The 22,884-nt window shown below is 38.3% G+C and overlaps 1 protein-coding gene and 1 long non-coding RNA gene across 3 annotated transcripts in view; one reads left to right on the top strand and one right to left on the bottom strand.

The window, feature by feature from the left end:
• The window catches only part of GRXCR1 (glutaredoxin and cysteine rich domain containing 1), a 308,046-nt gene that overhangs the window by 193,756 nt on the left and 91,406 nt on the right, over positions 1-22,884 (bottom strand). The window contains exon 3 of one of the 2 annotated variants that reach the window (XR_013555303.2): positions 13,338-13,418. The exons of the other annotated variant lie outside the window; for it this stretch is intronic. The gene's annotated coding sequence lies outside the window, so the exon portion shown is untranslated. The remainder of the gene's footprint in view (positions 1-13,337; positions 13,419-22,884) is intronic. 2 annotated transcript variants of the gene reach the window in all.
• Positions 11,965-22,811, top strand: LOC144616189 (uncharacterized). The gene is made up of 3 exons (XR_013555302.2): positions 11,965-12,186; positions 21,305-21,413; positions 22,354-22,811. It is a non-coding gene; the product is annotated as an uncharacterized LOC144616189 (long non-coding RNA).

The following is a 22,884-nucleotide window of genomic DNA, read 5'->3' as shown; positions in this document are numbered from 1 at the left end:
CTCCTCATGCTTTACACTTCCATATACACCACAACTCAAGGTCTAATACCCTCTGAAATAATGTACTGGTTCCACTGATAACTGCTAGTGGCCATGATGATCAATATCTTATACATATCTATCAGTTGTAAACCAAGTATAATAGAATGAGAGAAATTCAGAAGGATATTTTAATTTAATGACTGATTACTTTAGATTCTAGTTATGTAACAAATATTACAATTAATGGTAGCTTAGTGGATACATTTGAGTGAAAAATTTAGTAAGCTCTTCTCTAGGATTAGCAATAAATTTAAAATGTCCGCTTTTCTTTTGCTGAAATGTGCTGAGGGAACCCTGAACAATCCATAGCACTTTGTGTTCTCTGTCAAGGGAAAGGACAAGTATATACCGCTTCCTGTAGCACAATTTCTCAAATGTCAATGTGAAAAATATCCTTTTCTTTTAAAATTTCATTTGAGCCTAGTTAATAACAAGGCCCCCAGTCAAAGCCCAGCAGAGCAATCAGCTTTGACTGTGTCCTTTGTCACAGCATTGAGAATGTGCCAAATACAGAAAGTTCCTCTCTGAGTCTAAATGCTCCCAGGGCATGTCAGGACTACTAAGTCAAACCAACACATTACCAAAATGAAAGTACAATCACGGTCTTCTAGTTTCAGAACAGATGGCAAAATAGTAGGGATTCGTGGGTTCCTCGACCCAACCCTAGAGGAGTACAGAAGCAAGAGGGCACTATAGTTTACAGGACACAGAAAACACATACACTCATGAAAACTCTGGGGAACCGAAGCTTTTTCTAAGTGGAGTAGTTGTGGGGGTTGATGACTGACTGCAGCCTGTGGTCAGTGAGAATCAAAACCAGCAGTACGAGGAGAGAAACTTCTAGGTCAGCTCTTTTCTATCTCCACAATAGTTTGCGATGATCATCGTCTGGCCTTTCACGACAGAAATTAGCAACATGAGTTTAAGTCATCCTGGTAAACGCACTGCAAAATCTCTGTGAGGGTGAACACTAGATGAAAATGTATGAGCTACTTGGCCAAAATGGGAAACCAACTTCTCCAACCCTTTTCCCTCAATCCCCTAAACTGGTAGCTTTCAACCTAAAGATACTGTGCTCTTCCAAAGCTGCATCCCTTTATTAATTTTTAAAAATTTTTACATCTAACATATGTTTTTTATTGAAACACACCTGACATGCAACCCTGTATAAATTTAAGGTGTACATGTTAATTTGATACCTATTGTAAAGATTGCTATTATAGCTATAATTCGCACCTCAATCACATAACATAATTATCATTTTTTTTTAGTGGTCGAAGTAATCAGAATTTAATCTGTTAGCACATTTGATGGTTATAATACAATATTGTCTTCTATATTCATTTTACTGTGCATTAGATCTCTGGGATTTATTTACTACCTGTTGCAAGTCTGTACCCTTAAACATCATCTGTCCTCTACCCTATCTCCCCCCATCCCCTGGCAACCATCATCTTACTGTTTGGCTTTTTTAGATTGTACAGTGATAGGACATAGCATTTGTCTTTATCAGTCTGACTTATCTCACTCGGGATAATGTCTCTTAATTAATTAATTAATTTTATTTATTAATTTAAAGGTAAAATTCTTGAGTTGTGTGGTAGAGTAGTAGTAAATGGGAGAGATACGAGTAGTAGTTTTTGGTACCCGGAGATCATATCCTCCCCTCTCCTTAAGCTTATCCAGATGATGAGGGCCTAGTCTCTGGCATGTCCCATACACGTTATTAGATGCAAGGAAATGTGATTCCTTGAGTCAATCAAGCAAAAACAGAGACTTGAACACTGCAACCACTGCTAAAAATAAAAATAAGCTCAACCACATAAGTTATTAAAAGCAGAATTATTGGAAATATGGGCAAAAAATTCAAAATAAGCATAAGAAGATAGAGAAGATATTAGTAATATGGAGCAGTAATGAGAAATTATGATGAGAAAACAAATAGAAATATTAGATATGAAAAGTACAGCTAAAATAAAGAACACAATAAGTAAGTTAATTACCAAGATCAGTAAGTTGAAGAATGAGTTAATGAGTTGTAAAAAAAAAAAAAAAAAAAAAAAAAAAGAACACTCTCAGAGGCAGCAAAAAGGATAATAAAAATTTACATATATATGTATGTATATATATGTGTGTGCCATATATATATATATATGATGGTAACAGGTAGACAATAGAGTTCCTATAAATAGAGAAAACATGCATAGAAGTAAAATTTGAACAAACAAAAAGGATAAAATTGCCAGAATTAAAGAAAGAAAAGCCTGCAGACTGAAAAGGGGCATAAACTCATAGGTTATTAAACAGAAGAAATAAGGACAAACACCTAAGTGCATTATTATTAAAATGAAGGATATCAAAGACATAGTAAGGGAAAATAATAAAAATGTACAAAGGCAAGAACGGCTCCCTTACAAAAGAAAAAGAATCAGAATGGCATCTGACTTCTCAACCACACACTGAATGCAAAAATTCAACACAACCGTATTTTGAAAGTAATAAAGGAAAAGAACTTTCCTCTTAGAATTTTATATCCAAGCAAATTATAAGTCAAAGATGAGAGCACAGTAAAAAGTGCTCTTCGGCACTGAAGGCCTCAGATGGTTTAATACGCTAAGATCCCTAATGAAAACACTCTAAGCAATCAATAACAGTGGGAGGGGAGACACAGGATATGCTGTTTCAGGAGATACAGAAAGAGGGTGAAATTTTCTGGTACTTGTAGGTTGAATAGTATCCAGAAACAATTCACAATTATATTATACTTATATTACTTTTACATAGGTTTTATTATGTATCAGGCACTCATCTAAATTCTGAACATATGTAATTCAAAGACAGCTCTTCGACTATGATCCATTTTACTGATAAATAATTTAGGCATAGAAGGTTATGTGGCTTACCCAAGGTCATACAGCTAGCTAACTAAATCCAACAATTCATAAAAAAAAGAAAAAAGTTCACATTCACCTCAAGTGAGGTTAATCCCAGAAATGCAAAAATAGTTATATTTCATGAAACCCACCAATACCATTATGTCATTAGCAAAGTAGAGAAAATCATATCAATCACTCAAATGATGCAAAGAGACTTTAATAAAGTTCAGGACATATCTATTTTTTTCAACAATCTGAACAAACTAAAACTAGAAGGGAACTTCCTCACAGTGGTGAACACTGTATATCCAAACCTTATAGCAAACACTACCCTTAGTGGAGAAAAACAGAGAGCATACCCTTTAAAATAGAACACAATATTTTCACACCACAACTGACTGATACAATTCTACAAGTCTTACCAATACTAAAAGAAAAGAAAAATATTTAGGAGAAAGAGAAAAAAATGTCACTGTTAGTCCATAATACTATCATCCAATAAAACCATAGAATTATCACCAAAAAAGCAACTAAAAATAATGTTCAGAAATTTAACTGGAGATAACTTAAAAAATCAACAGTGCTAACTTACCTCAGCCATAACCAATTAGAAAATATAACAGTAGCAAAAAAGAAAGAAAAGGAAAACAAAAACTATAAAATATCTAGAAATTAACCAGGAACACACAATAACTATAGAGAAAACAAAAACTCCAATCAAGGTCATATAAGTTGATATATAAATTAAATGGACATTTTATTTTTTTAGATAAGATGGCTTAACATTACAAAGATATTTATTCTTCCTAATTATTCTATTAATCTGATGTAAATCAATTATAGTTCCAGTTGGATTTTTTAAGAATTAAATGAATTTATTCTATTTTTCAATAGAAGGAAGCCAACCTTATAAAAAATGGGGGAGAAAAGAGGGGCAAGCTGTCAGGAAGCCAACCTTATAAAAAATGGGGGAGAAAAGAGGGGCAAGTTGTCAGATATTGATTCTTTTAAATCATAATTTAAAAATTAAGATATTTAAAAATTAAGAGTTGGGGATCCAACTCTTGGTCTCAGCTCAGGTCATGATCTCACGGTTCACAGAATTGGGCCCCGTGTAGGGCTCTGCACTGGCAGCATGGAGCCTGCTTGGGATTCTCTCTCTCGTCTCTCTCTGCCTGTCCCCTGTTCACGTGCTCTCTCTCTCTTAAAACAAGTAAGCATTTTTTTAAAGAAAATTAAGATATTGCCACAAGAACAATCATGTTGATCAATGGAACATAATAGCTCAGGGACAAAACATGTATATGCGCCACTCTTATATAAATGAAAGCTAGTATCACAAATTCATGGGAAAACTATGAATTATTTAGTAAAATGGTTTGAGAAAAGTGAATCCCTACTTAACCTTACATATCAAAGTAGACAACAACAGGAATAAATATCTAAAGGTGAAGGATAAAACTAGAAAGTTGGTAGAATAAAATATTCAATAGCTACAGACCCGGCGAAGGAGAAAGATTGTTTAAACAGAACTTCAAAAGCACAAAGAAATAAATGATTAAGTTGTCTATATCAGAATAAAGATTTTCTGGTCAATAAGAAACTAAGGATAAAGTTAACATATAGTTGACAGAATGGAAGAAGATATTCGCAAAGTACAAAAGCAACAAGAGATTAATGTTTACAATATACAAGAAAATCTTAGAAGTGTATAATGAAAGACAGCAACCCAAACAGACAAATGAGCAAGAAATATGAATATCCAATATATAGAAGAAACCCAAGACACTGACAAATAGATGACAGGTCAAAGTGACTGATAATTACAGCGATGCATATAAAGTAAGTTACTACAGAATAGCAAAAATTAGAAAGCTGAATAATGTCAACCATTCATAGGAATAATGGTAGTTAGGAATTTTGTCCATGCTGGTGAAAACATAAACTAGCACAGCCTTTCTGAAGAGCAACATGGCTCTAGTCAAAATATGAACCACATGACTCAGCAGTTCCATACTTGAGCATCATTTCCAAAAGAAGGTCTCGCAAGGTCCCTGAAGAGACAGATGTACAGAGTTGTTTACCACATCCCCAACAATGATGCCAGAGTTTCCCATAGGTCATGTGACCAACAGAGAAGGCAGGTGGACGTGGACCATCTAGACAGGCCCCCATGTAAGGCTCAGTTCACCCATGACAGAATCTCCCCAATAAGAAGCTGAAACATGGCTTGTTTTGGCCAGAGCTGGGAGGAGGTGGAAGGAAAAGAGACAGAGCTGGACCTCACAATGAAAAATGCAGTGTTGTCATCCCTTGAAACCTTTCCAAAGACTCATACATGTGTCCTAGGAGGAGTCAGTATTTGATTACCTGCCATAGAGAAGGAAATGACTGTAAGTTACTGTTGCTTGGAAAAGCAGCAAAAGAAGGGCATTGTTACCGACCAGCTAAGGCAAGAGATAATTATCTCTTATCCTCTCCTTCCTCCTACTCCAGCAAAGTAAAGGAGCTGGACTTTAAAGAGAGTTTGAATAAGAGGTATCTCAGAGCTATATCATACCCACCACCGTCCAAGCAACCAGAGCTGAGATCAAGTCCCCTCTAGAGAGGAAAGAACACAAGGCAGTTGAAAACCATCCTTATAATGCTTTTCAGCTCTGTAGTGTCCTTTCTGTAGGGACCCTGATATAGTCTGAATGTTGTGTCCCTCCAAAATGCATATGTTGAAATTCTAACCCAATAGGTGATGGTACGAGGAGATGAGATCTTTGGGAGGTGATTAGGTCACCAGGGCAGAGCCCTCATCAGTAGGATTGGTACATTTATCAAAAAGGGTCTGGAGGGCTTGCTTGTCCTTTGTGCCATGTAAGGATGCAATGAGAAATCTGCCCTCACCCATCCATGTTGGCAACCTAACATCAGACTCCCAACCTCTATAACTGTGAGAAATAAATTCTGTTGTTTATAAGCCACTCAGTCTGTGGTGTTTTTGCTATAGCAGCCTGAACAGACTAAGACAAATCCCAAAGGAAAAAGGTGGTCAGGGCCAGAGGTTAAGCTGAAGCTGGCTCAGCCAGAAGTAGGAATACATTTAATTTCCCTTGATTTGTGTCCCATGTAACTTCAAAAATTATTTAAAACAAGAAGAATAGAAACCATGTAATGTTGGTTTTACTTCTAACATCTGAAAAGACACCCACTGTCATGCAACCCGAGAATCATCATCACGGTGTAAAGGGAATGAGCAGGGCTGGCCTGTCCAACACTGTGTCCAGTCATAGCAGCTCCAGAGAGATGGGCATGAGGACTTTTGCTCAGACCAAAGCACACTAGTTGGCTTCGTATCACAGCTGTACCAGAGATCCCTAGAACAACTAAGGTGAAGAGGAGGATTACAAGTGAGACCAGAAGTTCCTCAAGTGTCTTCTACTTGGAAGTCCTGGAGGACACAGTCACTGATCTCCAGATCTTCAAATGTAAATTGATGGTTTAAAAATGATAGAGAAAATAAGGGAGTTAAAAATAAGGGGAAAAAACCTTACAAGGAGTATAAACTATTAAATAATGGAAAGTGTTCCTTTTCATTATGTCCATCTCTGTTCTCAAAGACAAAATGAAGTTATGACCAAAAAGGAGCCAATCTTATTTCTTTGAATAATCTTAATGTTTCACAAAAGCCATCAGTTATTGTTGCCAAGTCTCAAAAAAGAATCCTTTAACAACTGGACTACAAAAAAAATTGAGCATAATGTGTGTTTTAATTCTAATTTATATTTGGCTAAATAGACCCAGCCATCGGCTGTCAAATGCTTGGTTTGAGATCTAACAGCTAAAGATCTTATTATTGCCTTCTATGTCAGATGTTCAAGCATTAGATGCCCTGAGGAGTTGGGTTTTGATGTAGTTATTATTACTGAAAGCAACAGAACATCCTAATATCTTCAAATATTAACTTTGCCCTGAAGTAAGACAAGCACATGCAAATGTAATAATTTGGGCCTGAGATGTTGTAAACAAATACAGAAGTAGGAGGGAAATGTCCCAAGTATGAACAGTTAATAGCTAATTGACCCACAATACAGTTGCCTCTCCTGTGAACAATTAAAAGTTGACCATTTAATAATAAATATCAGGTCAGTTCACTCCTTTGCCTCCAATACAATCCCAATATCATAAAGGACAATTTTCTTGTCAAAGCCAAAGTCCTCAAAAGCAGGACTTGACTGGGTATAAAATTCTGTTCTATTTCTTAGTATTCATAATGAAGTTGTTTACAGTTTTATTTGTCACACTCATTCACAGTTTTATATTAAGGAAAGAAAATGACATTTAAGAAATTAATTGAGTTCAGGGCAAAAGATATCTTACATTTGATGTTTCTGAAAGTCTAAATATAAATAAAAATGTCTGTCAAAGCATGTTTCTGAATTTTATAAGACTATAATTATACACATATTTAATAACCCCATTAGGCAGGATGCTTTAGAAAACACTGAAGACTTAGATTATTATGATTAGCATAATAATTAGGTCGTTCATCAGGAAAAACTATGAATAATTCATTCTAATTAAGTAACTGATAGAACAGTAAATCAACCATCAGTGCCAGACCCCAGTAGGTTATGGACGGTAGTAAATCACCAGTGAAACTAACTTCTGGGTACAAGATAATAAATTAAAATATTATTAAATTTTTGTGTCTATTACTAGAAAGATCACCAAAAATTCTTTCTTGGTCTTTGGATGTTTGAAATCCAGTCAGTGGATTTACCCCAGGTAGGTGATGCACTTTGCTGCTGTATGCATAACTTGAAAAATAGAAAAAAAGATTAGACGTGAGAGATATGAGGGGAAAATGTGCCTATCTTCTAGATAATAAATGTTGCCATTGTGTTACCTCTCTCCAGCTATGCTAGGTGACTAACTTTTGAAATCTGATGTAGGAATATGTATTTCATAGGAATGAAACAGCTTGTGGAGAAAACAGGTGGTAAGAAACTCCTCCAGCCCATAATGCTGGTGTAAATGATTCTTCAAAAGATCCTGTCCCCACATCCTTTTGTCACTATATAAAATGAATGCCAATCCTCACAGAGAAAGTAGAGAGCCAGCTTGATAAAGCCTGCTGCGATGCTGGACCTCAGAACAATCTATTATTAAATATTCTGCTGCATCTTCTGTTTTAGAAGGAAAACGGTCCAAGAGCTATACTTATTTTCTGGAAGAGAGATGAAGCTCAATTTAAAGATTTTAATAATCAATATCAAGATATAGGAGAAACCTAGTACAGAGGTCCTATCTAATTTATGGAAATATTAATTTGAAGTTTAGTATACAATAGGCTTTAAGTCAAAGTGTTTCTGTTTTTCCTTATAACCTATAAGATTGTAGTATATGATCAACTAGACCCCAGGATGGAAAGACAAAATAGAACCTTATTTTAGTGTAAGAGTAACTAAAAATAAAACATTAAGGAATATGAAGAAGTTCATGTGAACATGGGAACTTGGGAATTGTTTTCTATGCTTAGCAGAGGACACATCGGATGAATAAAACATTTAGCTCCAATATGAACTGCCTGATCCTCCAATTAACTCTCTGGCCATAGCCTTGACTTCAGAAATGCTACTGTTATAATACTGAATGGGGTTTAGAATAGCAACGGTCACTAACTAGTAATCCAGCAGAATTTATGCATCAGCCAGGAAACACTGCACTGTGGATTGGAAATCTCCACACCATAATCCTCTAAGACAGGCTACAAACGTGGGAGCCATCCCTAACTCCTTCCTCTCAACTGCCCATCACACTGGCCTCCCAGTTCTGTGGACTTGTCTGTAAACATCTTTCCACACTGTCCACACTCATAGTTCTCAATGGTACTACATTCAGTCATGCACTGATCATCTCTTGCTTATTTTGATAAAATGTTATCCTACTGGCTTCTGTCCCCGCCTATATGTCCCACTCTGACACAAATCTGATCGCAGAAATCTATCACTTAAAATGCTCCAATAATTCCTCATTTCTTTACTTACAATTTGGTGCTCACTAACTTCCCCAGTACCTGCCTTATCAACCCTGTACTGGGAAATAATCCTCGCAGATCTCAGAGCATGTCATGATCTCAAGTCTCTTAAGTCTTTGCACATGTATGCTGAGATCAGCCAATTGGAGTGTCCACCCCTGCAGTTACTACTCTAAGGCCAGATGGCATATGATTATAAATTCACACTCAAACACAAGTCCCAAGGTACAGTGGTACTGGGTCTGGTTCTGTTTATCCTTTCTCCTTATTTCTGTTATTGCACTGAATTTTGTCCCTTTGTGTAAAGGTAAGAGAGCTTCATCCACCCACACCAGCTCAGAACCTAAGCCAGTCTAGGATGAAATCAATTAGCACTAAGGGTAGACCACAGAAGGACTGCCTGAAATCAGCAGCTAGACCTCCCTAGGTATAACTGGACAACTGTCCTAAAGAAAATATACATAGAAACAAAATTAAGTGCCTACAGCAACCATTTCTTATATTTTCATAACTTTTTCGATCATCGAGGACAGATGTTTTTCTGCACTCACTACCCCTAAATACCTATAAAGAGGAAGCTAGCATAATTTCTCATATCCTTGTCTCCTCCAAAAAAATATGAATTTTTAAAATGTTTATTTATTTACTTTGACAGAGAGCACACATGAGCAGGAGAGGGACAGACAGAGAGGAAGAGAGAGAATTCCAAGTAGGCTCCACGCTGTCAGCACAGAGCCTGACGCAGGGCTCGATCCCACCAACCATGAGATCATGACCTGAGCCGAAATCAAGAGTCAGAGCCTTAACCAAATGAACCATCCAGGCACCACCCCCCCACAAAAAAAGAAATTTTTAACCACAGACCTCAGGTACTGAATAATTCTCTTTCTGCATTAGAGTGGTTTAAGTGATCTACTTCCCAGAAGAACCCAGCAACACTGGCCTCGTTTGTTCAAAGGGAAGCATCAATATTACGGAATTAGTGTTGGTTTGTGTGTGTGATCAAGGTATTGTGACTATTAATCAAAAAGAGTCTTTATGCTTTAGAGATAAAGCATTTATAGATGAAATTATATACGCCTGGGACTTGCTTTAAAATAATGCAATGCAGGAGGGGGTAATCACAAATGAAACCAGATTGGCCATGAGTTTGATTATTTTTAAACTGAGTAATTAGCACATGAGGGTTCATTATACAATTCTCTCTTCCTTTGCACATATTTTTTAAATTCCATAACAAAAACCTTTTTTAAAAAGAGAGACTCTTTAGAGCTGGTTGATCACATTTATTCCTATAAAAGGGGAAAACCACTACAAGACATGTCAAGGGTTTCAGGCCTCCTTTAGGAGATTTTCTGAGGGTTTCCTATAATATCACCCAACTCTCTCCACTTGAAAACATCTCCTTTCCCACACCCACCTTCCCTAACTCCTATTTATTCTTCACTGCTTAGTTTAGATATGCCCTTTCTTGGAAAGCCTTATTCTAATGTCACCCTACTTCCTGTTTGTCTGAAGCATCCCTATTACAGGCTCTCATAGCACCCCATGCTTACTTATATCAGGGCTGTTATCACACTAAATTTTATGTATTTCTTTACTTGCCGTTTTAGAATCCACAACAGAATCCAAATTTTTTGAAAATAGGAAACACATCTTCTTTACCTCAAGAAAGGATTCTTAAAGCACACAATTTGTTTTATCTTTAGATTTTCTGACAGTTCTCTAGATTTTATGTCTGGCCTGATGAACTTTCTTACTTTGACAATCTTCTGCATGTGGAGAGGCCAGGAATGAAAAGTCTGTTTCAAATCCACCAAACCCTTAATTGCTTATGTTTCCTCTAAATTATGCCTAAAGATGAACTGTTTCTTTTTTCACTCATCCCTCACTATTTGCATGATAGGCAGTAAGATGAAGCAAGGTAGCACTTTCAATGTTCTATGTGGAAATATTCTTAGCTAGATAACTGGGTACATTAGATACATTTTGTATTATCTGCATTGATGAGGGACCATGAGGCAAGCTGAGGGCAAAGTACAAGCTAACATACTGCACACACACCCCTCCGGCCCCCAGGTGGGACGTGTGTAATATTCCTCAGGCACTCCTTGCTGCCCAAGAACAAAGGAAAGGAAGGAAAACAAATGGTTAACTGATAGAGATCACGTCCTGCAAGACATGAGTCTCTATCTATTTGTAGTCTCTACAATAGAGACTACAATAGTCTCTAAACTATTTGTAGTTTACAAATATCTTAGTAAATTACAAGAAAAAGGCGATCTTATCAATAGCCTAATCTCCAGAAACCTATAGACTCAGTTTCCTGGAGCCCCAACAACACCTCCCCTGCATAGTGATGTGAGAAACAAAGGCAAGAAGGAAATGGCAGGTAAAATTAAATGTCCCTATAACCTGAAGCCCATTGGCAAATACTTGAGGTAAATACAGAGTATAACATTTCTCCGGGAACCCCCTACTGCCCTAATGTTAATGCCTCACTAAAAGAAAAACAACCTTGGCTTAACCATAGCAAGGCCTCAGGTATCCTAGGAGTCCTTTTTAGCATATCAAAGTCCTCCAGGAGGTCTCTCTTTTGCCTTTATCCCTCAGCTCCATAGTATATAACCAGTCACTCTTCATAACCCCAGTGCAGCTCTTTCTGCCCATGGGTCCTGTCCCCGTGCTTTAATAAAATCACCTTTTTGCACCAAAGACGTCTTCAAGAATTCTTTCCTGGCCATCAGCTCTGAACCCCACCCTCCAAAACCTCATCAAAATCACCGCATGAAACAATGTTGATAAAACTTCTATTACATAACAACAGCCTCTCTTCTTCCAGGTTTCAAAACATTTCTCATTCTTCTCTAATCCTTTACCACTAGGCTACTTGAGGTCATTTTTAGGAACTGCTCTCATGGACTCTCAAGATTTTATTAACAGTCTCCTCAAGTCCACACACCCTCCAGTCCACATGTCTCACTGTTTTCTTTTCATGGCAGCAGCCAATCTCCAAATACCAAATTCTGTTCTTGTTACCTATTGCTCCATAACAACTCACTGCAAAACAGTGGCTAAAACAAGAATCATTCTCTAACATCTTGAGGTTTATCTGGGTCAGAAATTTGAGAAAGGGTTGGCCGGGCAGTTCCGGTTTCATATCTCCTGGGTGAAAGCAGTCAGATGATGGCTGGAGCTGAAACAGCAAGAGCATGGAACATCTGGGGACCTTCCGGACAGGTCTGTCCCTTCCTCTTGTCTCAGAGTTTTTCCATGAAGCCTCTGTGCGTGGGATAGTTTGGGCTTTCTCACAGCTTCATGGTCTCAGAGCAAACTGTTTACAAAATGACTGAAGGCTCTAAGAGCAAGGTACTAGTAAATGAGGTACAGGTTGCATTGCCTTTTATGACTGACCTCAGAAGTCATGTTCATTGTGTTGCTTTCTTGTATTTTATTGGTCAAAACAGTCACAAAAGACCACCCAAGAACCCTCTAGCATACAATAGCTACTTAACAATGTTTGTTACATTCCCAGCCCCCACCAAGAAATGACTCAGTAGGATATACCTTCAGTGAATTTGAAGAGTACTTTTTTTGAAGTTAAGGAAAGCTTATTTGAGAAATCTAGTTTGACACTTTACTATTAAAAGTTTCCTCTAAAAAAACATGGAGCTATTATTACATACCAGTGAGTCAGAAAAAATATACAATGACAAATTCTTTAAGATTATTTAACTCTTAAGAGACTGGTGCTTTGGCATTATCTTAGGAGTCTCACTTTTCCTATCCCCCAAAACAACTGAGAAATATATGCCTAACAGTGTTTTTGCAGTATTTATATAAGAATAGATATAGTTCCTAAATTACAGTTTAGGGCAGACACTTCTTGATTGTGGCCAAGTATCAGTCTCTCTCTTCCTATTCCTACCTATTACTTTCATAAGTTTCAGAGGAAAATTAGAACTCTTCTCACCCAAGGGGTGATTATTTTTTAGATTAAGCCAATAACGGTAAATTCACTGCCCTTCTTGCTAGCTAAACCTGATTTGTTTAAGAATGGGCAAGTAAACAGCAACTCTAGCCTTTCAGATTTGAGATAAAAAAATGAGTTAAGGGTACTTCTCACTCATACAGAGTCAGGAGAAGGGAACAACAGCTCTTCAGCCTTTGAACTTTGTTTTGCAAAGATGTGATGCTTTCAGCTGCCATGGCCATCTTGCAACAATGAAAGGCCCTAAAATGAATAAACGCTAAAATCTTAAGGATAGAAAAGCAAAAAGGTAGACAGAGCTTTAGTCCTTCGTGATGTCAGTGAGACACTGAACTAACCAAACTCAGAACTCCCCTACCTCAGGACTTCCTGTTAAGTAAAACAATAAATATCTACCTACCTCAAGCGGACTTAGGTCTGATTCCATAGAAGAGTCTCAGACAGGTGTGTGGGTGCCCGTAATATACCGAGAGAGTGCTTTCTAGACAAAGGAATAAAAGAAGCAGGAGAGAAAGTGAAGGAGCTAAGCAAGAGTATAGCCTCACCCAGAGTCCAATTTACAGGCTAAACCCACAGGGAGATATAGAGCATACATATTATACAGCTGGCCTTTTATACACCTATATTAATCAGTCACTGGCTAAGGAATACTCCTGGTGAAAGAGCATGGAAACTCTGATGGCTTCTGTTCTGCTGAAGAGAACGACTGGCTTAGACTATTAGCAGACAAAATTCATAGCATTTAGGGATGAGTACACTGGACTGGTAAAGGAGACCTAAGCCGAAGTGTAATAGCATCCAGCAGAGTCCAACACTTGGATCAGTCAGATTCATTTACTTCCCTTATTAAGTTCATTCAATTCAGGTGCAGCTTTTCTGAGATTCTGGCTGGTCACAATTCCTGGAAAAACTTACGAAAGGAAGGAGGTGGGACAAACTACAACTGCCACTGCTTAGTTGGTCCCAAGTCCATTAACTGATAGGCATCAGCCATTCTAGATTTGCCATTAATACTGGTTAAGGTACTTTGTCTTGTGGAGTGACCCAGCCCCCTCATCACTGAGGAATTTGAACCATTGTTTACTCGGTGGTTGTTTTACTTGCCTATGTACTGTAAAAACTGGGAATGGAAGTTCCAGCAGTTGCCCAGTGGATCCTCTGATTGCCACATATACTCCTCTGTACCCCAATTATGAAGAAGCAGCCCTACTGCCCTACGCTGACCAGAGTATGAACCAGAACTTCTGAATGTATAGAACCAGAACACAAATTGCCAGATATGGGTGACTAGGAGTAAGGGTGAGTAGGGCCACTCCTATTTCACCTCCTGATCCTCAGACCATATATTCTGCCTATTTTGGACAGAGTGTCATTCAGTGAATGTTGGTTTAAGGTGTATACCGCATTCTGAAATCACCCCATTCACCCAGATTATGAGCTCTAAGCTGGTGTCCAACGGGGTGTTCAAGAGGCCCTTCCAAAACTCTTTCGGGCAGGGAGGTTCTAGATGGTGCAATGTGGAGAAGGACAAGTGGGTCCCATTGTCCTGTGCCCACCACCACACCTCCTTTGCCCTAAATTAGGTCTCTTGGTCCAAGGCAATGTTATGGAGGATCCCATGTTGGCGGATCATACACCTTATGAGCCCTAAGATATAAGTGCTGCTTGAGGCACTGTGGGCAGGAAATATAAGAGTATCCAGAATACATGTCCATCCCAATAATGATGAATTATCACCAAGTGACAGAGTCACATCATCTCTGCTTGTCAGTATTGCGGCTTGGCTGTTGTTTCCCAAAGTTAGCTTAGCTGGAAGGAAGCAAGCATGGGAAAGGGCAACGAATTCATTTTCTGAAGGTCTATTCTTTCTCACGTGTGGTTGATTAATGAAACATTACGGTGGAAGGGGCCTAACGCAATCAACTTGTCTTGATGTGGCTAGTTTCCTAGAATGATCATACTAGGGGTTCTTGGTTTCTGTTGCTTGTAGTCTGAACATTCTGCCTCAGAAGTAGTATATAAAACTTGGAGAGAAAAGTCTGAGTAGTTGTGCCCATGCATAGGCTCGTCTGAGGATGTAGCTGTTCCATTCTTGAACCCATTGCACAAGCACTGGGGGAGTCAAGGACAAAGGCTGTTTGGTGGTGTAGTGGTTCTGCTCCAGTAAATGCTCTCTAGTGAGCATTGACATACAACACAAAGATTCTCACACTTTGTACTCACTCCCTTAGGTCCATCTGCATGCCTCTTCCCAAGATGTCCTTGTCCCTGACCTTCTAATCTTCCTCTTGCATACCTTTAGCCTAACAACTAAGTTATTTGCTCATATATACACTAACACCTCCATGTCCTATCATCTCTACTCTAAAGGAGGCCATGATGGCATTTTGGATTTCTAGGTTTCAGCATAAACTCAGGCCCTATATTCAATAGTTTCTGCATATAACTCTTAAAAGATCTGAATATTCCCTTTACCCCAGTGTTTAGTTATCCAAGTAAATGATGATAAATTCCTTTGAGAAAAGGACTAAGAGAATCACTACTGTATACATTTGCTATGGTGTTAAAAGGCCTTTCATGATGAGAATTGGGCCTCTCCAACCATTGATGAGTTCTAGGGCTGATAAATAACTAAGGTCTAAAATCTGGTTAAGAGATCATGACTTTCCATTAAAATCTTCTGCCCATCCTTCCTTGATCTCTTCTAATTACATATTTTAAGCAATATCCCTTTTTGGCTACCCATATATTTTGCCCCTAGGAATAGCCCATGTTCTGTGGACCATTTCCATAGATTACTATAAAATCCTTGTGACCTCATAATTTAGGGGACCCAGGGAAAAAGGAAAATGTGGAGTTCTGTGGCAAGGAATTAAAGAATTATAACTAAATTCAAGATGGTGACAGCATAGCATTAAACAAACTTAGCATCCCATCTAAGCACAACTCACACATCCATGAAGTGGCCCTGCCTTCCTGGGTCAGGTCTTGCTGACCCCTATTCCTAATTTACTGCCAGTTACAGTTATTATTCCCACTTTGCTTCTGACAGTTAAGTGCTGTCATTTGGCCTCTGTTGTTCTGGGATTCTATCCTCTCTACTGTCATTGTGGAGCTCAGTTTTGGAGTATCTCCTACAATCAGCCCTGCACTACAAAGGAGAGTTGTTACTGAGCTTCTTGGAGATGCTGGTGCTTCCTGCACTGCTGCAAACCTCATTGACCTGGTAAGAAAGAGTACCTGTCATCTCTTCCAAGGAACAGAGTCAGCTGGAAGATTTTCCAATCTTTCAATATATCCATTCTAGCAGGCCCTTTCTTTGAGCGTTTTGATCCCTTCCTCCACAGTCTGCGGTGACATTTCTTATATCTCTAGTTCATTTAACACTCACTTCCTCACATCAGTGATTAATACTTTATCACGTTTTCCAAGCTTCCAAGATTCACCCCAGTAGCATCTTGGGATTATTTCCTAGGGCCATTACCAGACTTGCCCTTATCCAAAGTTATACCTACAACTGCTTGGTCCACTCCTAGACAAAGTCCCCAAGATCAGGATCTACAGCTAGACAAACGTCCATGGTTCCTGCTGGCATGTGTTAGGCAGTCCTACTGCTGCTTTGTGTACAGTCTCTCCCCTTTCCTCGGATCTGCATTTTCCCAGTAGAGTTTACTGAGACTTTATGTTAGATATGAGTCTGGTGACCAGGAGGGGAGACAGGAACAGATATGAAGGAGAGAAAGCATTGTTTTTAAGGCATTTGCTTCATTTGAAGTCTCTTCATAGTCTTCAAGGAAGAGGAAGGTCTTTCTATTCCAATGAGGAAAAGTGAGTCATTTCCCCAGGTCCTGAGGATTCAGAACATTTGGTGGGGAAAGGATAAGGTAGGGCTTAAGTACAACAATCCAAATATTACAAATATATAAACCTTCTATTTTCACATAGTTTAACAATGAGAATGGATCTATATAAACTCCCAAGAAATGCTATAAAAAGATGATACATAGTTATATGTACAAATACATATAGCATATATGGTATACATGTATTTAAAAGCATACAAACTAAGCAGTTCTTGCCTATTACAAGGGACATGGAAGGGACCTTCACTTCTATACCTTTAAATTGTTTATATTTTTCTCTCAGATCTTCACTGATGAGAGTTAGCTAAATCACATCCTCAGTTCATAACGTATTATTATTATTTGTCCTAGTAAGGCTTTCTCTTCTTTATATTATTTACTAATATTTACCTATTTATTTTTGTCTTCTTCTTAGTTCTTTCCTCGTACTCCACTGGCAACTGTTATAATGTGTTTATACTAACATAGTGCGCTAAAACATCAGTCAGATTTACAGAATCCAAGTTATAGCCAGCACCAAGCTTTACTAATAATTATTAAAGTTTATAAGAAAGGAGCCATATCACATCAGAAGACATCTTTCTAAATCCCTTTTTAACATTAGGATGCACTTTGGATTCAAAGTGACAAGCACACTATGGCCAATACAAAATAGCACCAGGAAGCCTCTTAGTTTTGTGGGTCTCTCAACCTTTATACTCTCTAGTCATGTAGCAAGAAACTCTATACAATTAACTTCCGTTATTCAATCCAGCTATGGTTCATAAAGCCATGAGCTGAAGACTAATTTATAATAAACAATCAGGACATACGAAGTTCATCCTACTATAAAGATTCCTTAGATAAGAAATCAGTATATAGTACCCTCTGCAAGATCTTCAATTACCTTCCAATTAGTAAATTCCATTAACTGGATAACGAAGGGGTCTGGCTAAGGTCAGAAGTAATTCAGGCAGGGAGAAAGCAACCAAGTTAGAGACCTGTTTATTAATCCTTTTATAGTACTTAAAGTTTACCTTTTATTTTGATGCATTCTTGCAACATGCATATTGTTTTATGAGCATGTATGTACACACATTTGCATTCAATATTTACCTAGTTGCTGCATATTTACATTAAAATTCCGCTTTGTACTGGTTTCTTTTAGCCCTATGTTTTAGGATCCATCCATACTGTTATGTGAGTACCTAAGCCTTGCTTCTAACTGCGGCATACTACTCCATTATAACTATACCCTCTCCAATGATGGACAGCCAGCTTGCCTCACTTCCCTAGTACCAGAAACAATACTTCAGGCAATATGTACACAGAAGAATTTCATTAGGAGATATAATCCAGAGCATTATTCTAGAGCCATTAGGAAAACAAATATACTTTATTAATAATATACCATCTCCAAGATGAATACACTCAAACTATACTTCCACCAGGGCATGAGGATCTCCATATCCCCCCATTCCTGCCAACACTCACCATTACCCAACTGACAGGGGTAATAATTACAACAGGAATGTTTCATTTGGTTTTGGATCCTCTAATTACCAGTTCTTGTGACTATCTTAACATATGCTTGTTACCTTTTTGAATTTCTTTTTCATTATATTGTTTGTTCATTTCCTTTCTACATCTTCCAAATTGCAGTTAAAATGGCACATTCCCAACTCAACTTCCTCTTAACTGAATTTCAAAACGTTCCATGGCCATTCAAATACCAAAAGACAAAAAGGGAAGTGCAATGAGGGGACAGTCAGAGTAGCAAAAGCTAGTGATCCTCACTAATTTGGCAAAAATAACTTACTCTTGCAAATTTCCCTAAAACATAGAACAATGTGAATGTCTTAGGAAGGTCCCTCCTAAAGCAAATAAGGGGCCCTGAAGCTAAGATTTTTTTTTGCTTCACAGTAAATGGATCCAGGGTCCCATGTATATGTGGATCCAGCATGAGCTCGCTATTTGGTTTATTATTATGTCTTTGAAGTTGCTTGTATTTTATCAATAAGCATGTATTAATTTATTTTATATATATTTTTAAACATTACTGAGGATTTCTTAGAATTCCCAGTGACAATTTTATATTTTACTTTCAATTCAAATTTTATGCAGCTCCCCTCCCCCACTTCCTCAATGTGTCTAATAGAGGATGTGTCCTCTGACCAACAGGATTTCCCACCTTTGGACATCGCTCACCACCATGTGCTCAGGGGCATTATTCCCTCTAGTTTTCATTGTCTTTATCAATGATAGAATCTAGCTAATTAAGCCACTGCTAAGAAAAATGCAGTCCATCCCCCTTCAAATTAATGAGTTAGTTCATGCATTTGTTTATTCAACAAACAATCTTGTGTCCCTACTATGTGTTTACATGTTATGAGTTCAACAGGAAACAACAACCACGTTAGTCCCCATGAAGTTTAATTTTTACTGTAAAACATTCCCTTTACCAAGAAGAAAGCAGAGAGTATATGGGGAATATATAAGTACTTTTTCCCTCCTCTTATGATGTAAATAATAATAATATGCCTTCTCCTGATAGCCATTGCTTTAAATTTCTAGACACTGCAATGGATCAGTAGTGGTTTCTTCAAAAACAAAGACTGCATGTTCATTCGCTTTTCCAGAGGTCAGCTGATCACTCTACCACTACAGTCATATACACGTGTCTAAGTCACAACGGTCCACACAAAATATTGAGTGCTCTTTTCAATGCCCCCAATAAATGCAGTGCTGACATAGTTACTATCTTATTGAATTATAATTCTTTCCCACTGTGTTCATGTCTCTTCTCTCAATATGCTGTGAAGAGACATAACTGTGTAAGATATTCCCCCATTGAGGAAGATCAACACACCCTAAAGAAAAAGAACAAATACTTTCACAATAAAGTTGAAAATGATGGCATTTTTCTTTTGAACAAATGTTTGGGGTTTTTTTCCTAACATAGAATTTGTGGTGTTAATTAACTATTGATAAGTATAAGCATGGCAAATTTGTCAGAAACTTTCCAGAGACTTCCATATTTAATGCCCTAGCTTATCTCTTCAGCTTCATCATCTGTGGTTTCCTGCATCTTGGCAAAGTTCCCAAAACAGACCATGCTGTTTCATACATCAGCATTTTTAGCCTCACTGCAACTTCTTGGAATGTGTTTCCAACATTCCTTTCTTCACCTACTTCTCACTCTTTATTCAAAATAGAGTATTTTGACATTTTGACAAAATACAGCTGGCTGAGCATCTGATTTAGGCTTAGGTCATGATCTCATGATGTGGGAGTTCGAACTCCCTGCTGTCAGTGCACAGCCCGCCTCGGATCCTCTTTCCCTCCTCTCTCTCTCTTTCTCTCTCTCTCTCTCTCTCTGCCTCTCCCCTGCTCACACACTCTCTGTCTCTTGCTCGAAAAATAAATAAAAAATTTAAAAATATATAGTTTTGATCCTGATTCTTCTCCAATAGCACAATGCCCCTCTCCTGAGACCCAAAGCACCCTGAGCATCCTTGACCAAACACTTAGTCTCTTGAAATGATCTATTTAAGTGTCTGCCCAGCCCACTAGCCTAAAAGTTCCTCGAGAGCAGGTATTGTCATACTCATCTTTATCTATCCAGCTCTTACCACAGTCCCTGCCACCGAGCATCTAATCATTAAATATCGAACAGAAAACTCAACTAAAATCACTTCTTGGAATAGCACTTTGCATTTATACAATCATAATCACCCCCAAAATGAATCCTGCGGCTAAACAAAATAGTTAGCTTCTGACAGGGGGAATTTGAAGAGCAGAGAAAGGACCACTGGCAATCTTCTGTTAAAGTCACTCCTGGGGCATGTGGGTGGCTCAGTCAGTTAAGCCTCTGACTTCAACTCAGGTCATGATCTCACAGGTTCTTGGATTTGAGCCCCGTGTTGGGCTCTGTACTGATGGCTCAGAGTCTGAAGCCTGCTTCATATTCTGTGTCTCTCTCTCTCTCTGCCCCTCTCCCACTTGTGTGCATGCTCTCTCTCTCCCTCTCTCTCAAAAATGAATAAGCATCAAAAAGAAATTTTAAGTCATTACTTATCATCATTTAATTACAAATTTTAAACGCCAATTTGTATACTGTGCATGGAACACATTAACAATCTATCCCTTGTTGATATTATTATGTATGGCTTAGTGAAGTGGTTCTTAAACTTTGCTTTTGAGGTTTCAGGTGGAAATTGTTTTGTGTTTATTTTTTGTGTACCTATTTTGAGGTGACCACTTTTTTTCCTAAATTAAGTGTGAGCAGGAAAATCAACAAATGAACCAGGGAAAAGTGAATGAGCTAGCTGAGGCTGGATGAGGAAAACGGAGCTAGCACCTTAGAACCCCTACTGCTCCTTGGAGCTCCCCACAGCAATTATCTGTAGGCAGCAAGCACTGTCCTTGGCTGGAGCACCAAACCCAACTTTATGTACAAGGACTCTGTTCCTCCATCCCTGCTCACTGCCTGATTGTTTATTTCAATTTTCTTTCTTTTTTTTAGTTGATCAAGGAGATTCTGAGGCTGCCAACTTCATCTGTATTCAGAAGTATGAAGTGCCCATGGCTTCTAGGATTCTGAGGTTACTACAGAATGTTAAGGAGTGGGTTCTGTAAGTGATACATAATTACCTGCTTCACATGCATGCTATCTTTACTATTATTTAACATGTATTATATGAAAAGTGCTAAAGAGAAATGTTGCTCAATTTATAATGTGTATACGAAACACCCGGGATCTTGTTAAAATGGAGGCTTTGACTCAGTAAGTCAGGAGTAAGGTTGGATCATCTACATTTCTAACAAGCCCCCAGGGGATGCCAATGCTTCTAGTCCACAGATGGTGCTTTGAGAAGCAATAAAGGATGCAAAGAATGGATGAGCTATTGTCTCCAGTTCTCATGAAGTTCACAGTCTCACAGGAGGCACAGACGTAAACTGTAAGAACTCAAATGCCAGGCAGCAAAGGGCAAGTAATAAAGAGAATGTTGAACACCAAGCAGTTCATAGCAGAAAATTTGCAACTCGGGTGGTTTTCAAAATCTCCCTTCAAGTGCTTTAAGAAAGTGATGTAGAAAAATAAGGAAGACCATCAAGAAATCAGTCAGTAGGTCCCAAAAGAAATTAAATACATTCTCCCAAATGCTGGTCCCTTTCCTGCTCATTTTCTTAGCATTAGAGAATTGAGATTTTTTTTTTTACTATTACCAGCATACTTCTGCTTTCTTGTCCCACAGAGAGCAGTGAAGGAAGAAGGACCCCAGAGAAAGGAAGCTGAAAAATGTTAGCTTCCTCCTGGTTTCTGAAAATAGCTTCCTAGACCGGAAGTATTGACCCTGGCAGAGATGTCGCCTTGCAGGGATAGTAAAACTATCAGGCCAAAAATCTATGCTCGTTATCAAACACCCTGGCCCACTCCTCCACGCAGGTGTCCAGGTGTCAAGCTGAAAGGGAAGACAAATGCAGATCAGCCAGCACACATAGTCCTGAACTGCTTTGGAAAATTCCACGGTGTGTGACAGGTACTTCTCTGTTCTCACATTTTGTTAACAGGCGAACAGCTGTACATAGGTTTACAAACTTGGATGTGTTTGTCATGAAGCCACAAGATCACAGCATGGAAGTGCCACGCGAATACAATCCTGTGAGTGTGCATCAGGATTTGACTCTCAGAACACCTGCTTCTAGGAAATATATACAACAGCCAAACTGACCTGTAGCCAAGCAGCGAACATACAATTCTTTTGCTGACAGAGAATCTATTTCTCAGAAAAAAAAAACAAAACAAAAACAAAACTCCGTCTCAGTGTTGTTCCCTCGTCTTTTTTCCCACACCAATGATACTGTAGTAGCGAACTGCACTCTGTAGAAGAAAACATACAGGATTTGGAAAACCAGCCTTTAGGCTTCAGGCAATGCCTCTTAAGTCCAAGCTTCTTATCCTATCCATAAAATAAAGATAATAAAATCTATTACACTTACCTGCTGAGATACTGTGAGGATTTAAAGAAGCAAATGTATGTGAAAGAACCATAGAAAGTATAAAATAATGATAGCAATAGCCAATATGTATTGAGTGAATAC

Source organism: Panthera onca, chromosome B1 (genome assembly GCF_046562875.1).
Source record: "Panthera onca isolate mPanOnc1 chromosome B1, mPanOnc1 haplotype 2, whole genome shotgun sequence".
In the NCBI taxonomy this organism is placed as follows: Eukaryota; Metazoa; Chordata; class Mammalia; order Carnivora; family Felidae; genus Panthera; species Panthera onca.
This window is presented reverse-complemented; position numbering and strand designations above follow the sequence as displayed.